Below are 20,210 nucleotides of genomic sequence, written 5' to 3' on the forward strand. Positions count from 1 at the left end.
ACTCAAAAGAGAGATGATAGACATCTAGGCAGCTTTTCATCTTCCCTTTCTTTAGCAGCTTCATTGTACAGTGCTTTGAATACATAAATAGGAAAGCTTTTTCTTAATCAGAATGAAATATCTTGGCAACTGAGCTTTTATTTCTTAAAAACGTTTGGCTTATATTGATTGGTTTCTTTCATTCCTACAGGTACAAGAGCGTTATTCTTGGTGCTCCAAGCAGAGGTGGGCACCTTGTGGTCCTCCAGATGTGTTGGCCTACAGCTTCCGTGATCCTTCACTATTGGGTATGCTGGCGATGGCTTCCGGCCAGTAGGCCAAAACATCTGGAAGGCCACATGGTGTCTAACTTGGATTTAGGACAAGCAAATGAAAAAATGGATAAGACTCCTTTGCTTTAATAATTATTGTAAATGGGGAGTTCAATTCACTTAGCACTGTTTTGACTCCTGATGCCTCTGCCAAAATTCCTTCCAATTCTTACAGACCTGTGGGAGAGCTGCCTTCCCTTTCATTATTGTTATTATTATGTCTGTATCTCCCACACCTCCTGCAAGGAGCCCAAGGTGGCTTACGTGATCTGCTCCTCCCCCTTCATTTTATCCTCACAATGGCAATATTGGTTGTGGAGAGGTTGGCAGCTGCAGTTTAATGATCCAACATGCTGCTGAGAAGAATTCAGAGGCTGGTGCTTATACCTAAGGCATATCCAGAAAATCTCTCCATGACACAGCTCTCCCCACCCATTTTTTGGGTCTAAACTCATAGAGGAAACCTCCTGATGAAATTGGAGAAATGCTCCTCTTAAGCCAGCCTGTATGAGTGGCAGCCCTGATGGCTGGTGCAGAATGAAGCAGAGCCACTGTTAAAGGTGCCCAACTGCAGGTCCAGGATGAGAACGTGCCTCTGGGGGAGAGGGAGCTGGGCCTGGGAATGAGGCTGGCAGGCCAGACGAGGAATCACCACTGGCTGTGGGCTGAAGGTTCCCCATTCCTGCACCAGGAGAACAATGCTACCTTTTTGCTAGCCTGACTTTGGATGCCCCCAGAGTTGCCAGCCTAGGATCACAGCCCCCCTAGCTACATCTCAGTGAGGTTCCATACACCCACTCCCTAGGAGTGCTCAGATGGCAGCTATCTGTGCTGAGCTAGAACGGCTCTGCCGCGGGGAGAGGGAAGGGAAGATGGGATGACTGGGAGTAGTGGGGTTCACAACTTAATGGCTATTAATTTATTGAGTGTCACTTTTCGGAGGCTAGTCTACATTACAGAGAGTATGTGGCCAGGCAAGATAGGCACCCCCCCCCCCGCCCCCAACACACACTCAAAACTTTCAGCAATGACGAACAGTTCCTGCTGTGGGGGGATGGCGGGGGGGGGGGGAGACTTGGAGCTGCATTTCCCCAGGGTGCTGCTCCACTGCACCATTGTTTGGGATGAATGTCACCCATTACCCATTATTCTGAAATTCCTAAAGGCATCTGTCTGGCCGTCAGTGGGAGCAGATAGTGCTTGAGTTGATCCAGCAAGACAATGCTTACCTTCTGACATGTTATTTATTATTTGCAGTATTTTTAGCCTATTCTTCGGCCAAAAGAGGTTCCCAGAGCAGCTTATGGTGGGATCCCATTGACTGCATCCCTGCTGCTCAGAGCCACCAATCTTGAAGCCTTCTCAGATGCCAACAGAGCAGGGGGAGTGGCAAAGCAGTCTTCATCTCCCTGACCTCCAGCTAGGAAGTCTGCTCCGGATGGGCAGGGAAGATGGCAGCAGGAGGCTCAAGATATTGGAGGGACGAGCCCTACTTCTTCCAAAACACAACAATCCATGGTGTTGACCTCTGAGTCTGAATCTGACTTGAAAGAAAACATAGAGGTGGAATTCTTAGCTGAAATAATGCCAGCATCTCTGGAGATAAGCTAAGCAGCTGGTAAGAACCAGTCCACCTCTGGTGCTGGGAGAGACACTTAAATATCCAGGGACAGAGGGGGAAGGGTGTAACATAAATTAGACCCATTGTCCCATGCCATTTCAAAACAAAAAACCAGGTCTACTGATTAGTAGATCCACATTAGCATACTAAAGTCTATAGTCAGAAACTTCTCTTAATCTGTTTGAAAGGAGAAGGGGGAGATTGGGAAAGATCAGACTTTGATATCTCTTATCGTGGCCTCTCCAATCTGACGGCATGTTCCCTTCACCTTGATTTTGATTGGTTGATTTCCCAACCTCAGAGGGATAACTAGTGTAGTTTTGCAATGCAACTTGTGTATCAGCTGCAAAGAAAAGGAATCGGGGGTCAGACTGCTTTCTTGTGCAGATTATTAGTAGGGTAGCCTCTGACTTCAGGCTTAAAATCTGGAGACATGGCACAAAAGGAAAAGCACCTGGGAAGCAGGTGGGGCAAAAACATAAGTTTCAAAGTTCTTATTGGTGTTCTTTCATACAAACAGGCTCCCTACGCCTGTTCCTCTCCAGTCAATTTATTGGGCAGCACCCACAGGAGGCCCATCCCATATCAGCCCCATGGAAACCAATAGGACAAAGCCATGACAAAACTTAGCTGTAAGTTAGTCACAACAAAAGTTTTCACACTGACTTCAATGGGACCTCAATGCGACAAACTTGCTCTAGATCCAACCCATTGTTATTAGCATTATTATGAAATGATCACAGGTTAATGATCTGTGGAGTCTTTTTTCTTTCTTTTTCTTTTTAAACTGTGCATCTTTTTTCCAGCTATCAGCAAGAGCTGAGTTTGCCTGAAGCACAAATTAGCGAGCATTAGCAAAAAACATCTCTGCTCAGCAAAAGTCTTCAGCATCTCAGTTTTGACTGAGGATTTGAAGGGCTTTTTTCTTCCCCTTTTCTTCTTTCTTTATTTTTTAAAGACATATAAAAACAGTGCTCATATCTTTAAGGTGCAAAATTAGACATTTGTATAGCACAGCATGGTTCCAATATTCAGAATGAGCATGAAGGATTGGAATTACTCTGAATGGAAGTTGCATTAGCATTGCACCCTAATTAAGCTTACCTAAGCAGTGACAGTATATCTGGGTGAATTTGGAGAAAGGGAGTGCTTTGTTGTGTAATTAAGTACAGTAGGTCAACGTGCAATGTTGGCTGTGTTATTTTCCGGTGTAAGGAGCAATGGGTGTTGTCATTGGTTGCCCAAGCATTAATTGCTAGCTGGGAAAGGGAGATGAATATTGGGAATGGTTTAAGCGGCTTTGCATAAATGCTCACAACAAGGAAATGGTTTTATGTCTTACTGGTATGCATTTTTAATAATTCCAGGACTGTAGCCTGCCCATAAAGAGAGAATGGCAACAAAACTAAGAGTAATAGCAAAACCACACTGCCTCTTTGAGTACTGACCCTGTGAGGTTGCACTGGGGAGCTTTCCAATTTATTGCTCCTGGTTTGAAGCAACCCAAAGTGCTTGCTTTTATTAACTCAACAATTTGCCTGCATGTGTGCTTGCATTAACGATGGGAAACAAACAGAAAATAGCACAGCTTATGGGCCAATTCTCTTTCGTTTATTTAAACCACCTTTCTTCCAAGGTGGAGCTCAAGGTGCTACACCAGGTTCCCAGGCCATGATATTGCCATCCAAGTGCCCAGGTAGACCTAGAGAAGTGGTTGTGAGCCACACACCAAGCAGACACCTTGCATACCAAGGTGGTTGTACACCGTGCCTTCAAACATACAACCTATCCTCATTCTACTGGATATTTCTGACTGTTTTTTACTCCCTTCCACCCACCTCCTTTTCCCAGGAAGCAGTTGAAACTGTTAATTACCTTGTGAATGGGGAGTGTGAACAGGAAGACGAAGAAAGATCAGACTTGGACTGATCTCTCTTATCCACAGTGTTGGGTAGGCGGTTTGAGAGGGTTTGCCATTTGAACCATGTATGCTTCTCCCACCAAATAGGTATTTCAGGGTTTTAGGGTGCTTCAAAACCCTGCAAAGCCTGTTCAGCCAGAGTGGAGGAGAATGTGGTGTGTAGTGAAGGCAACAGCGCTATGAAAGCCTCTACAGGAGAAGGGGTGTGATTCACATGTCCTGCATGCAGAAGGCCCAGGTCTGATCCACAGCATCTCCAGGGAAGACCCTTGCCTGGATTCTGGAGTGTTGCTGCCAGTAAGTATAAACAGTGCTAGGTGACGTGACTTGGCTGATGAACACATGAAAACACACCGCTTTCAACTCTCCTACAAACAACTAAAAGGACAAAAACCATGACCCTGTCTGGTCTAAGCTGGAAGATGGAGCAGAGCCATTATATGGAGTAAGTTCTTAGAATTAATATTGCATTAGTCGTGGCCCCTGAAGGCTGGACACGTAACTTGTAGCCCAAGATTTCTCAGCAAGCATGTTTACTTAGGCTTGAGGTGGTCATTCAATGCCCTTTTCAACACCCATTTGCTTCCCATCTGTCATCAGGAAGACAATCAGCTTAGACTGCACTCATCTTACAAGCCATCAAGGCATATTAGTGTTGGTGAGGACCACATCACAACTTGGTGGAGGAGGAGAGGAAAACATTTTCTTGACACTCACCTGTGAGACTGCCTGCAGATGTGTGCTCTGCATGGTCTGTTGTCCGGGTGTTGACTCTCCATGGCTCCTTCTCTTTAACATGGACCAGCCCTTCAAACGGAGGGATGCTATCTGCTAAATGTACTGCACAGCCACTTGACTTCCTCTGTTGCCAGGTTCTGGCTAGTTAGGTCCAAGAACATACTGAGGTGAAAATTAAAAAGAAAAATAGTCTCCAGGCTGTTCAAAAGAGAATTCTATGTCTCTATTCTCAGACACTGGTCCTGCTATGTTCACGGAGTGTGTATAGGATTGCCAGTTCCCACTGATATGCTTGTGATGACTCCAAATTCTGACCTCAGATTAGGGCTGTATGGATTTGGTTAAACCCATTCTGTGTTGTGTGAATCGTTGGGCATCTTGCATTCCATTATTCACTCAATAGCATATTTGGATATGTTAAACCAAAATTTCATTGGACGTGCACTAATCCACAGCAGTGCTAATGAGCATTGGCACAAATGGGCTATCTGCATGAGTTAAAGTGAATCAATGCTAAAGCAAATTTGGACAAATCTACTGCGCAAGCCTGTGGAATCATGTGATTCATGAAACATGTGACTCAAATAAAGCACCTCCAGGGCAAAATCAGCCTGTCAGAGTCATAGAAATCTGAACTCACTTGAATTTATTCCCCAAGTGAATAAATTCATATAGGCAGTGCTTTTTTTGTAAGAAAAAGGGTGCCGGAACTCACATCTTGTTAATCTTTTATTTAAAAAAATATATTTTCAGTTCTTAACATACATTTAATTTCTTGTATTTAAGGCAAATGTTCATAGTAAATTCCAAAGTTTTGTCCAATTCTCGTTCAACAAATCTTCTCGACTCCTTTCCCTGCTGTTAGTACCTATGTGTTCTGTCATTGTGTCTGTTAATATTCTGGCCTTTTTATTAGCAGGACCGGTGGTTGAGAAGTAATTAGTAATTTTTTTCATTTTTAAATTTGGGGGTCACACTTTTACACTAAAAATTAAAAAAAGATTTTCAATTCACCAACTTTTTAAAAATAAATTATTTACCTTTCACATGTAGTCAATCACTGTACACACACCCACACACATCAGTTGTGTAACGAAACATAATGGTCGCCGCCCGCAGTAAGCACTCAGTGCACGACCACACAATCAGTCACAAGCCACGCAGTGCCACAAGCCGAGCAGTGCCATCACAACCAGCGCGGACGAAGTACACATGCATCGGACTCGACACACAAGCAGCCTGCATGCACCGTTTTAATGATTTTGCCACCGACCTGCTACACACGACGGGGCAATTCAAATCCATGTGGACCAAACATCAAATTTACTTTTAAATTTTAAAGTTACTTTTAAAACTTGGAAAATCCATCCAAAAAAGGTGTCAGAACCCGTTCCGGTGTGTTCTATGACAAAAAAAGCACTGCCTATAGGTGAATTTATTCCCACCTATACCTCAGATAGAAGACTCAAATTTAACTTGTGTGTATCCTGATTAGAGTTACAGGAGCAAGTTTGCATCTTTGCACTTCCAGGGGAAGTTTGCAGAAACCAAAATTCAGTTATGCATCAGAATTTTCACTTTTCTATTTTGGAATGGAATTCTCCATATGAGTACAAATTTGTATATTGGGAAAATGTGCGCACAACAATATATATTTTAGGGAAATGGCATTCAAAATGCATTGCATTAGGAAAATTGGTTACAACAGTGTGCATATTAGGTCAAACTGAGTATAAAAATGCATGTATTAGAAGAAATGCATGAAAATGTTTGCAAATTTGTTTGTAGACTCTTTAAAAAGCGCATTGTTTGTGGCAAATTGAATTTAAGATTGGAAATGTTCTCAAAGGACAAACTGAAAGTAAGGTTGGAAAAATAAGAAATGGAGAGAAATTGAAATTGACAGATTCATCCATCTGTAATCAGATCTGAAATCAGAACTTGGCCTGCTGGAAGTCAAGCCTACGAACATTTTCTCTTTTTCCATCTCTCTTCTTTCTGCTTTCATTTAAAAAGTTTTTTTGCTGTAGCGCCAATTAGTAAGGCTTCTGAACTGAACTATAATCCTGTAACTTAACTTTCTTCTTGTCCCATTTTCTCAACCAATAAGGGTCCCATGACTAAGTTGATTAGTAACACAAGCATTGTGAAGCGCATGGGAGATTTGCAAAAATCAACAAAACATGTTAACAGTTTTAGACATGGTATCGGTTTCCTGTTTGTTAATTAGAATCTATCTATCTGCCTATCATTTACTTTTCTATCTGGTTTTGTTTGGTCTGCTTGGTTTGATATATTGTACTTTCCATTCTACATAGTTTCCTATAGTTTCTTGTGATTTAGACACTGGCAGAACAAATCTATTCTAAGTTTAAACAGAATACCTTGAAAAGAGATGATAATATAGATCTACAAAAATAATCTAGGAAAGGCAATTAAGAATTAAACGTGGCTGCATCAGTAGGAAAATTAGTTTGGGATGCATAAGTAACCTGCTTTTCCTGTACAATCTTACTTTGTAACATTGAAATAAATGGTTTGCTTATTGCACAGATCTTTGGTCTTCTTCCAGCAAACTCCAAGTGACTGAACAGTGAATTCTGAAATAACATCAGTGAGAGCATATCGCACTAAAAGCAATACCTACTTCAGCAATTTGACCCTTGCCACAGGTTGCCAACTGACCCTAAAAAGACCAAATGGCTTGGCATGTTCTTATGCCTTCAAGAGCAGCTTGTTCTGCAGAAATCAGTAAATGCTTTTCAGAGCAGGAGGTTCAACTTGAGTTGCCACCTTGGACACCCCATGTGAGATGACAGGGTCTACACATTTACGAAACATAAACAAGCAATATTCTGCAGATTAAGCTGCTGTGGATGGCACAAGCACAAGTGCCAGCTGGAAGGTTAGGAAGACATTTAAATCTATGCTCACAGTCTCAGTTCTAAAGGGTGTATTCACATGTTATTTGTCCATCATTTATCCCTTTAAAATACACAGCAGCTGAGCCCTGGTATTTTTAGTTCCTTCTGAGTTTTTCTAATGGGCAGAACTCATGCTCAGCTTTCACAACGTAGCATGCGCTTGAGTTTTGCATGGTATCTGGAGTACAAACCATTGTGTGAGAAGCCACTCAAGAGTGCTTTCATGCATTGGAGTTGCATAAGGGCAGCAGTAACAGGGGCTGCGAGGTCAGGTGTCTGTTGATTGACTGTTTGTGATGTTCTGCGTGGTGCCTTCAAGTTCTGTGGTGCCTTGCAGAATTCTACAGGCAAAAAATAGTCTCTGAGGCCAAGGAACTTCCAATCTAAAATAGAGGAGGTGGGGAACGGCAGCAAAAGGGAGGGAGAGCAAATGCAGTTGCGCATCTGCAAACTCCAGTTTCAATTGAGAATAAGGATTTGGGGGGAAAGCCAAATGTCGCATGGAAAGAGTATGTTTTTGAGGGGCAATTTAGAAGAACTCAGAAAGAACAACCAGATAATTGCTCGTATTGAACACATATGGCTTTTGAATGCCTGCTTGACTGCTCTTTTCAAAGTATATTGTTTTTGTTTACATGAATGAATGCAGCTATGAAGCTGCATCAGTAGCTATATTCTCCTTCAGCTTGAAAGTATCCAAGTATCCATGTTTGGGGAGTGCCTTCAAAGAGGGTATCTCAATAGCATTCACGTGGGACAAGCACTGGGCATAGTCTTAGCCTTACTGATGCAGGCATCAGCTTGACCTACAGAGCACTAAAGGTTGGGGGTGGGAGAACTATATACTCCTCTCAGCTGGAAAAACAGTTTCATATTTACATGCCTTCCTCCCCACAGGCCCATCCCCTGGCAGTGCTCTCAGAATTTTGGTCTAGACAGTGAAGGATGCTCTCCCTGAACGTGTACAATGTAAACACATCCTATCCAAATAGCTCAGAGAATAAAGCTATACAAAATTGTACTATGGCGAGCCTCTTCTCTGGACTGTGGCTGATTAGCAGGAGCCACATGTTGCAAGCAAATCTGAAAACTTGCTTAGCCAGAGAAATGTGTAGTGCACCCACGGCAGCTATGGATTCACCTATCAATGCTTCTATGGGGAAAGTGCTGTTGCTCAGTGAAAAAGCCTGTGCAAAGCATGCCGAAAGGGCAAGGTTCTCGTGCATCCTGTCTGAATCCTTGGCAAACCAATGCTAGTCAATGTGGACAATCCTGAGTTAGATAGACCAATCAGTGACTGCATTCAGACAACACAATAACCCATACTCAAGGGTTAAGTATTGGTTGTACGTAGGTTGTTGTTGAACTGTGTGCCATTGTTGAAATGTGAGTTATCCTATGGGTTGAACCCAGCTGCAATAAGAAGCCATAGCCTGTTAACCACAAACAACCCATGAAGCAAAACTGGGTTTGTTTATGAGTCATGAACCATGGGGTGTTCACCATAGTTTGTTATTCTGGATGGGTGCGGACAATACAAGTAGCCACATGACAAGAACTACATTACCACTGCATGTGGCTATTGTACTGCCTGAAGCCCCTCAGTCTAAGACCAGTTTCCATGGTTGTTCCACTGAATTTGGCTTCATGTTGGGTATGAGTGCTGCAACTAGGTGAAGATGATCGCATGGATCTTTCTCTCTAATCAACATCCTCCCCCCCCCCCCACTGGGATGCTAAGATGCTCGTTGCTTGCGTGGGAGGGACCCACCCAACCTGTTATGCATGGGACCACGACAGTCACGCACAACAAGAGCAGCACTGGCTAGTCCCCACGCCATTGGGTGGTGGTGGCATGTGCGTGTGTTTCAGAGTGTGACCCATATCTGTTTGGTAGCACACTTAGATATTCACTGAAGTCTCACATTTTATGGTGATCAATATGGTCTTTCTTACCTATCCTCATATGCAATCATTTGCGTTCTTTATCATACAAGGGTTCTTCAAAACATTTCCGCACTTTTTAACTCTATTTATTAGAATTTCAAAAAAAAACAAATTACATCACTTTTCTACATAGTCACCTTCCTTTGCGATGCATTTTTCCCAGTGTCATACCACCTTTTTAATGCCATCAGCAAAAATATATAAATATATTTACAAAATATGAATGCAGAAACTTTTTGAAGATACCTCGTATATTCCAGACATTACAATATTTTAGGCTCATGTTAGACAACTCTGTACTGTGTTTCAAAAAAAAAAAAATCTAACCTAAGAACTGGTTCTTCTTTTGTATTGTGACTTGGGGAAAATTGGGACCTTTGTTGTGTAATTAAGTGTGATAGGTCAGCACAATATGGACTATGTTATTTTCTAACGTAAGATACAATGCACATTGTCATCAGCTGCACAGTATTAATTGCTAGATGGAAGAAGAGATTAATATTGTCAGTTGTTTAAAACTGTTTTGCATAAATGCTGGTTGTAAGGAAATGGGTTTGTGTTTTATTGTAATGCATTTTTAATAAAGCCCAAACAGGAGCCCCCTCGTAAAAGAGAAGCTTTATGAAAGTAACACTGATGCTGGGGGAAAGAATAATACGCATAACCTTCCATGGATATTTACTGAATGGCTCCTTGCTGGTTCCCCTTTGACCATTCAAATCAGAACAATTTAAGATCCTCTTGGAGCTGTAAGCTGATAAAACAAGACACCAAAAGTGTATTTTAAGTCACCAGTGGTGGCCAACCTTTCTGTGGCAAGAGCAATAGAAATCTAAACTCAGAATCATGACATGTTAGCAAGGAATTTTGTATCATGTGCTTCACCCACAGTATGAGCTACAGAACTCTGCAAAGCTCCTTCCCTCACCAACGCTTGGCAGAAATCGGGAGAAACATGCACAATATCTTCAAGGACACGAATGCAAGCGTGTTCCAATCACACCTTTGCACAGATCACAGAATGCGGCACTTCTAGATGCACAGTTTGAGTTGGTCTATGTTGTCCTGGCCTTTATTAAGAAAGCCAGTGTGGTCTAGTGATTAAGAGTACAAGTCTGGGATTGGAACTGGGGTCTAGTTCCTGCTCTGCCATGAAACCAACTTTGGGGCAGTCATTAATTCTCAGCCCGACCTACCTCACAGGTTGTTGTTGTGGGGATAAGACTGAGAACAGCAGGAGGAGAATGGGGAAACCTGCTTTGAGTTATTTAAAGGGAAAAAGAGGTGGCATGTAAATCTAATAAATAAATAAACATATTTTGCCCTTTGGCTGTTGCTGCAGCTGTCTGCATATAGAACAACAAATGAGCTCAGTGGGGTTCACTTCCATATTTAAGTGCCTAGAAATGAGACCCACTAGACTCAGTTGTGGCTTTTTTTCTGGGACAGCATATTTAGGGTTGGGCTGCCAATGACGGTGGCTTAGTATATGGTTCTTATGTGGCTTAAGCAATAGATTTTAAGGGGACAGTTAAAGCACATACTTAACTTCCTTCTACTGAAATCAGTGAGATGTTAAGCCATTTGACTCTGGCTGTATAATTTGCTCTAAGGACTACCCCCCCCCCCGCCCTCCGGTGCATTCTGTCATTTGCCCATCTAAGAATTTACGCCCTGAGATTTAGTATTAGCCTCCAAAATTTAGTGCTTGTGGAGTAGTCCCAAATGTCTACAGCAACTTTCTCTTAACTTCAGTTTCCATCAGTGCCAGCCAGCATGGACTACTGCCAAGACTTCTGGGAACTGTAGGCCAAAATATTTGGAGGGCACCAGGTTGGAGAAGGCTGGTCTTTAGCCTTGCTAAAGCATGGGCATGAGAAAATCTATTGATGTGACAGTTCCAGTTAGCTAGAAACATTTAGATTGGATAACCAGAGAGAGAGAGAGACAGAGACAGAGAGACTGGATAGAAGTGTTGGCTTTCTCAGTCTTGATGGTACAGCTAAACTTTTTGTAACCTCATTTTTGCCATATAAATGAAATGATTTCTGGTGGGTCTTCTAAAATAACGTAAACGGATTGACCATGATTACTGTGGCCTTTCAGTAGATGATTTTAACAAGGACCATATGGCCACCATATGACGCTGCTGCTTTCCCTACTCCAGTTCCATAAACCACAAATGCTTTCTTACAAAGGAACTCCCCCATCCTGCACCAAAGGATTGTGTGCGGGGAAGGGGAAATTGACCTCTGTCACTCTAAACTCTACATTTATATAAAAGCACTACATTCTCCAAATAAAGCTAACTAGAATATATGGGAAGCCTTTGTTTATGCACGTGAGAGATCGAGCAAATTAGCATAGGAAGAGAAAGAACCTAAATTAGTTGCACCACGTGTTCTTGTGTTAAAAAACAATTCTACTGTTTAAGGTGTTTGTTTGTTGCCTTTTAGGGATATACAGACTCTGAACATGGAGGTTTCCTTTATTTATGGCTAACAACTATTTTTAAAATGACAATGTGATGTGCAATTGGAGGACATGTAGAAATGAGATTTATACAAGTGGGTAAATGTACTCATGAATACTTCAGATATAAGTGAATTTATTTTTACACACTAACAGAGACAGACAGCTTGCAGCTAGCTTCCAGGTATTATAATCCCTAGCCAGGAGAAACAATAGCATGTGATTCTTATTATTATGCTCGTATTGCATTGCATTTATATCCTATCTTTGGTCTCTAGTGAGGAACCCAAGGTGGCTTACAGAGCTCAATTTTATCTTCACAACAACCCTGTGAGGTAGGTTGGACTGAGAATGACTAGCCCGAAATCACCTAGGGAACTTCATGGCCAAGTGGAGTCTAGGATCTCCTGCACTACAATGTAGACCCCGCTGGAGTTCAGGAATGAATTAGACTGTGATGAAAATATTCTGGAAAAAGAATCTCCTTACAGCCAAGGGAAAACTTTCAACCAGGTAAACAATATATAAAGGATTATAATCCAATATAAATCCATTATAATCCAATCCAATCCAATATAAAGGATTGATGAAATCAACTGCAATAAAACCACATCTTTTGGAAAGTATGGTTGACAGTTCATCCTACAATTAAAAACATGTTAATCTTGTAAGCACAATGCCTACTTAATTGTTCTAAGTAATATATACAAATTGAGTTGGAAAAATTTGCAATAGAAGTGTTTGCTCACTGAGTCTGGAACCCAAAACAGGAACCATCCCAACAAGACCATGAGAGAAATTTTGGGAAGTCCTCTGGAATGCTCCAGGACAGCACAACACACCAAGGAGCATGAGCCTCACTGAGCAGGCTGTTCTCTTTTTTGGTGCTTTTCTTTCATTAGCAACCCATTTTCTGGTACTTGGATGTGAGACGAACAACATGGTATTTGAGAGAGCAAGCAGGTAGATGCAGAGTGCTTCTCAATGGCACCTTCTCAGAATGGGGAGAATTGGGGTACCACAGGCCTGAGCCCAGTGCTTTTCAACTTTTTTATTAATGACATGGGTGAGAGGGTGCAAGGAATCCGATTTGCAGATGAAATAGAATAGGGTGAGATGGCTAATACCCTGGAAAACAAACAAAATTCAAAGTGATCTTAATAGGCTGGAGCACTGGGCTGAAAACAACTGAATGGAATTCATCATGGACACATGCCAAGTTCTGCACCTTGGAAAGGGAACCAAATGCATAGTTGCAAGATGGTGGATACTTGGCTCAACAAAACTAGGAGAAAGAAGGAATTGTTGTATAACACAAATGGAATATGAGCCAACAGTGAGATGTGGGTGCAAAAAAAAAAAAAAAAGCAAGCACCATTTGGGTTCCATTAACAGAAGTAAAGCTTCCAAATCATGTGAGGTACTGGTTTCCCTGAATGCATCCTGAGTGCTGTGTCCAGTTCTGGACACCACACTTCAAGAAAGATTCAGACAAACTGGAAAAAATTCAGGGAAGGGCAACAAAGGGTCAGTAAATATGGTGGGATTCAAGGAAGACATTTCAAAATCCTTAGATGTTGTTTGACTAGTTCACACGTGTGTTCCAGCACCATGTGGTCACTAGCATGTCTGTGTGAAGGACAGAAGATCAAACACCACAAATAGGACTTGAGTATCACTCGACCTCCGTTCATTTTCAGTAGAGCACTTGGCCCATTCAGCTTCACGTCTTCCAGGATAATTTTTTCTGGTGATGAAACATTAAGTGGCATGAATGCATGTGGGAGTTTTATCTGGAAGCCTAAGTTGGTTTTGCTGCTGAGGAACATTTAAATTGTTTTCTCATCAAACCTTCATGACCGAGAGTTGGCTAGGATAGTCTGTCTAAGATCTCAACTAGCACATTATCATGCTCCACATTAGTTAATATAATTATAGTCTATCACTACCCCCAGACTCCTGGGCACCATAACTGACATAAATTAGAATCCCATTTTACATATAAGGATAGAAGGAAAAAGCTGAGAAATTCAAAAGTGCAGGTGCCAGCAATTCTCTCCCCACACTCCTTACAAGATCTTTGCATATCTGAGACAGCTGTCCCTGCTACATGAGCATGCAGGGTGGCCAGGTGTCCCCTTTACCATGGCAAGTTCTCTATTTGTCCAGCTGCTGAAAGAGTTCCTTCCTATTCTGAAGGTCCGCCATTGAAGGACTGCCCAGTCCAAGTCTGGTATGAAGGTGATCATCAGAAGGAAGAGCTGGGCCTTGAAGCTGCCCACCAACAGCAGCTGGGCAGGAGACTGAGAAAGACGCGGACATCACCTGTTCACAGTTGTCCACCAGCACATGGTGATGCCAATGAACAGTTAGGCTGCAATGATAAAGAAAATGGGAGGCAGCTTTGGCAATGGGTCCTTTCTGGGGGATGGGCCCATGGCAAGTGATTAACTATACTAACCTTGATGCTGGCTTTGCAAAATGAAATCTTATTGTTTCCAAAGGGTCTACTTTGAATATGCCTAGATCTAGATTCAACCCAATGGCTACAGCTGCGGTTTTAAGATCACTTACATCACAGGGAGAGGGTCCTAGTGAATTCTACCTTATAGTCCATGCTTAGGACTGCAGTGCACATCTGCAATCCTGTGCACAGTTACTTGAACTATGTATTCAGAAGTGGGGTGCAGAGCACAGATGTTGATGGACCGCAACTTTCATCAGCCCCAGCCAGCATAGGGATGGGGTTCATTGTAAACCAACATCTGGAAGGCACCATATTCCCCACCCTTGGCTTAGAATAGGGGCATGTGAGGAATCCATAGTGAGAACGGGATCTGTTGGGATCCCTGGACTTGGCTCCCTGTACTTCAGTGTGCTTTGCAGCGGCCCCGAATCCAACGTGCCAGCAAGCACTCCCAGCATTCACTGGGAACAGGCTGCACTGGGTGGGGAAGAAGGGAATGGCTCCTGGTGTATCCATCTGCTGCACCCCTTTTCCGGGTCACACAGCTGGTCCTTGGGTGGCTGCCCTGACAGAAAAGCTTGTCAGTTGTACAACTAGGGGATCATTGAGCATTTGTGGACTTCCTGTTGGCTCAACTTTCTTTGCAGAACTGGGACAAGCATGAGAAGAAGTTCAAGACTGCTCCAGATCTTGAAAAGTTTCATCCCAACCCTAGTTTAGAAGGTGAATATTTCAGCTACATGATCCCACAAGTTAGCCTAACTGGACTCATTGAAAAGTCCTCCAGAATAAGGGTGTGGGGGGCGGGCATCTGTTTTTGGGGTGGGAATCTGCCAGATTTCTTGGACTCCAGCTTGGCCATGAGCCCACTTCCTGGCAAGCATGCCAAACATTTGCATGGGCACCCAGCAGGAATCAAGTCCATATGAGCTCTGCACAAGCATCCTTCTTCCACACATGTGACTTGCAGTCTTCGTTTGGGCGGAACATTCAGCAGCGGAAGGTGGCCAGTGGTGCAACAGGAGCTTTGTGAGTGTTTGCAGATTTCCTCTCAGCTCAGCTTGCTTCCTAAGCATGAGAAAAAGTCCAACCAGAATCCCAAAGAGATCATTGCAATCCCATTGCAGAATAAATAGGATTGAGTCATAAGGATAACTGTCCTGGAATGAATATAGGCATTCCTTCATGCAGGCAATCCAGAGCAAATTCCCTGAGGGCACAAGCCTATGCATGTGTAGGCAGAAAAAGGCCAACAAATCCCAGCATTCCTCAGCTAGCATGGGAGTTGTATGACAACTATAAACCTCCATAAACATGCATATGATTATGCCTTTAAGGACTTGACTTGTTACATTTCTATATCATTCAAAACCTAAAGGTCTCTGGGAGGTTTACAAAATAAATCTTAAACGTATACAAACGAAAGGCATAAAATATCATGTCAAAGCCCTAACAGGATTCAAACAACAACGGAGTAAGGGCAAAATGAGAACCAAGTTCAGTGATTCTTTGCATATGCAGACTTCTGAGTAAACACACTTAGGATTACATATTGCTTCACCCAACTTCTGTCTGGAGGGGCAGTGATCACAATAGCCCAGATTTTTGACAGTAAACATTTGCAGACATTTGGCTTCATGTCTCTGGGATCCTGGCGAACCATCATGTTTGGGGGCATGCAATTATGTGCACCTTATTCTAAGCCCTGGCATGGGTGAGTATTCTAATGAGGCTCTTCTAGCAACTTGCAACCTGCTTTATAGAAAATGTGAATAGATACATGACTTTCCCAGAATGGTATTTTATGCAGAATCACAGTAAAACTGGCAAGGTGGGAGGACTGTTTATATTAAAGAAGCACCCAGAACAGAGGTGAAAATAAAGCACACAGCGATGTAGCAGTGGGGAATATGAAACTTGTGAATTCCAACTACGCAGATCTGGATAAGCAATAGGTATTTTTTTCATCGTGAAACCTTTATGGCAGGTGCCCATGTATCATGCGAGAACGGATCTCATAAACGTCTGGAAATAACTTCATTAGCTGCGTCCCCTTTTCTCCGTCTCCCATCTTAACGTTCCTGGAGCAGCCACCGGGCAGCATGGCCCATGCGCTGCACACCACTTTACCAGTCACTCGGCACCATGCTTCTGGTGACTAAATTGCCACTCCTTGCAGCAAATGAAAGCAGGAAAGCTTGAGGATGCAGCTCTGCTTCCATTTCTAGGAAACACCGTGAGGAAACCTGCTGTGGGGAAAGGATGCTCTGTGTGCAGTGGGAACTGGGTGCGTCTCTCTTTCTTCACAGAAATCGCTTCGCACCTTGTTCTTTGCAGTTCAGCATGACGTAGGACCTCTTCAGGGTGGAGCACGGGGAGTGTTCTTTGGACAGATGCATTTTGCATGGCCCGAGATCTTGCATTAACACCTCACCAGGCACTCTGTGAGCTGCACAACCCGTCCTCCGCAGTCCGCTTTTGCCACGCCAGACGGCTAGTGATCACTGTGAGCCCAACTCCAGGTGCTCAGAGTTCAGAAAGATGGTGTGCGTGTGTGAAGTCTGTGGTGGAGGAAATCCCTTGCGGAACAAAAGTACATGCTGTGCTTTTAAAAGTTTCCCTTTTTAATATGTTCTTTTTATGTTTTAAGGTTGTTGCTTTTTAAATTCTGGGGACTTGCTTGAAGGGCAAAATAGAAGCTGGAATAAAATGAGCAAATGAACAAATTCTGCTTATTTCTGTGCTGTTAACAGCTTTATCTACTGATTTCTGCAAAGCTCCAGGCTTCTGTAAGTTTGCCTGGGAAAAAGAGGGGTGCAGGGGAGGCCCACAGTTAAAATTCCTTTTCCCTCTGTGTGTGTGTGTGTGTGTGTGTGAGAGAGAGAGAGAGAGAGAGAGAGAGAGAGAGTTAGTGTGAGTGAAAGGATAATGCAGCAACACAAGATCTCAGGACTGGAAGCACGGCACCGCTGTACACGAAACGCTTTGGGAGCAGCAGGCCGTGCACAATGTGGAGGCCGCCTCCTTTCAGGGAATGGAGAGCCTGAGCTTGTAAGACCAACGCTCTATCAATTACACTGACACACTATTAGCTTTGCGGTCAAACTGCTGGACATCCCTTAGAAAGTCCAATAAAGGCCAGGTCCATCAAAGGCAAGGCACATTTCCAGCATGTGATCTCCCACAGATCACCATCAAGAAGGAGGCCTGCTCCTAGGACTGGGCCAAGGCCTGCTGCTGTCGTAGGTCAAGGACAAGCTGCTGGCAGTTGGGTATTTCTAGGCCTGGGCTTAAATCTATTTCCCACAGCCCCAAACCTGTTCTTTAGAGCCCTGTGCATGTAATGGAGCTAAGGGAAGGCTTCTCCCCACCACCCTCAGTTTAATTCCATGTAGAGCAGGGGACAATTTTCAAGGGAGATTGTCTTGGAGGAGAGAAGAGTAACCCCTCCCTCCATGCTGCCATGTTCCCCAATTGTCTATGTGGAAATCAAGGTTAGAAAACAAATTTCCATTGGAAGTTCAAGGGGAAGCATTGACTTTCCCTTCCCTATGCACTATGGCCACAAATCCTCTGTGAATTGTGGGCTTCTGCATATCGATTAAGCTCAGAGTGGAAAGTAAAGGAAAGGAAAGGAAAGGTTCCACTGATATCACTAGAAAGATTGAGCCTAATTCTTACATGCTTAGCAATACTTGCCCTTCCCCATTCTGCATGTAGAAGGCTGCCACATCTGCTCATGGCTTGCTCAGGCCAATGCTGCAGTGCAAGAGTAACGATGCCTCAGGTATCACATGAGCAGAACAATGGCTTTACACACAATGGGTGGGTTCTCACACCGTGCTAAGCCAACCTGAGAATAAGCCAGACTTCTCTATAGATAAGATCTGGACCGTGTAGAATTGTGCAGTTGTGGGTTTTATGCTACTTGTGGTGAAGGCCCTAATTCAGTGGCAGAATATTTACTCTGCAGAGGGTCCCACATCTGATCTCAGGCATCTCCAGGTAGGCCTGGAGAGCTGAGATCAGACAGTGTCCACAATGCTGGACCAATTCCCTGCTTACTACTAGGAAGCTTCTCAAGCTCTTATGAGTTGTGGGTTGTATTTCCATTGTTTTGTTTGTTACCCAGTTTGTCACAGGTTAATGTCGATGCCAATAGAAATAGTAGTGGTAATAATAGCAGCTACAGCTTAGAGGTTAATGTTAATAATGTATTCTTTGGTGTTCAGTCTTTTGTCACTTGCCACCCAGCTGGTGCCTTAAAAATAGCTTTAAGACTGTGTTCTATCGTTTGGAGAGCACAAGCACTAGAATCCGGTAATGACTCTAACGAAGCTCTGATGGGGTCCACAAACTGCTCCCAACTCAACAACAATTAAAGAATGCCACCAGACCGGCCTGGTTGTGTGAACTGTTCCCATGCTGAAATCGGCATTTCCTCCAGTGTATTCCAAAATACATTGTGCTTCTCTGAAAAGAAAATAATTGCTTTTGACATTATTTGACTGGTTTGATTTGAGCAGGCTGTAATTACGCAGTACTGATCAGGTTTCCATAGGGGGTTCCCAATTCAGGAATGAATAGCACAAACATGAGGGTTAATCACAAACAGATACCAACCAGATTTCCCCCAAATTCTTGTTCTATGCTTCAGTAAATTCTTTCTCAGACTTGTAATACAGAGAAAAACAAATGCTCAGTATCCAGCTGAGTGGGAATTATTTGAAAATAATAGTGTTCATTACTGATTTGGATGCCCTCCCTGCACCAGCAAACTTCCCAAATGTGCACCACAGATGGAATTTCTAACTAGAAACTGGGAGAGATGGGAAAATGAACAGAAGAAATTCAGGGGCCCCAGTTCACTTCTGAGTCAAGTTTCAGTAGGCAGAGACTTTTCTGAATTGTGCCAAGCTCTCAGTGCTGGACTGAGCTCCCAGTGTTTGTGCCTTCATTAGATTTATGTGTCCAAAGAAAGTCTTGAGGTGACTTAGACCAAAGAAAAATGTAAAAAACCATAATCAACAGAACATACTGTTCTGGTTTTATTATTTGGAATATACCTTTCGGGAGTTAACAGTCTCTGAATGACTAACTTTATAATTTGCATCCAAGGGGGTGGGCAACACACGGTCCACAGACCCCATGTTTTCCCCTTGACCTTTTTTGCACCCCATTGATGCCCCCCCCCCCACTGTAGTTGAGCAGGATGCTGTTTGGAAGCTGAGCTGCCCTTCTGGAAGCTTCCCAAGAGTGTATTTTTTACTTTCAAACAAGGTGTGCATTCCTCACAAACCCTGTTCTAAAGCAAGGTCACCAATTTGCCAGTGAAAGATTTGGGTGGCCAATGCAAATTTGGTGGCAATGCGTGGGCCCCTGACCCTTGGAAGTTGCCCATCACAGAGAGAACACCTGTGTTTCGCATGAGGACGTGACCTATGAGCACATGTGCATCCATGGAGGCATGATTGGAAGGCGACAGTAACCTCACTCCAGCTGGGCACAATACGTGCAGCTTCCGGCACGGATGGGGAACTGTTCCTGCTACATCCACTAGCTGGAGCTGTGTGCTTGTGGCTCTGTAGAGCAATCGGAACATCTCCACCAGCTCTTTGGAGTGGGGAGCAGGCTGGCTGCAGAATTATCCTTGCCAGCTCTGCCTGCTCAGCTGAACAACTGGTCTGGTTATTTTCTGCCTCCAGCCAGGCTTATGCCTGCCCCACTCCACTTGTTCTGCTTGGGTCAGAGACAGCTGCTAACCAGCAGTCTGTATTTCTACAGCTGGGGGAGGGGGGATGCTGTAGAT

This window comes from Varanus komodoensis, unplaced genomic scaffold (assembly GCF_004798865.1).
Source record: "Varanus komodoensis strain SLA01 unplaced genomic scaffold, ASM479886v1 scaffold9, whole genome shotgun sequence".
Classification (NCBI taxonomy): Eukaryota; Metazoa; Chordata; class Lepidosauria; order Squamata; family Varanidae; genus Varanus; species Varanus komodoensis.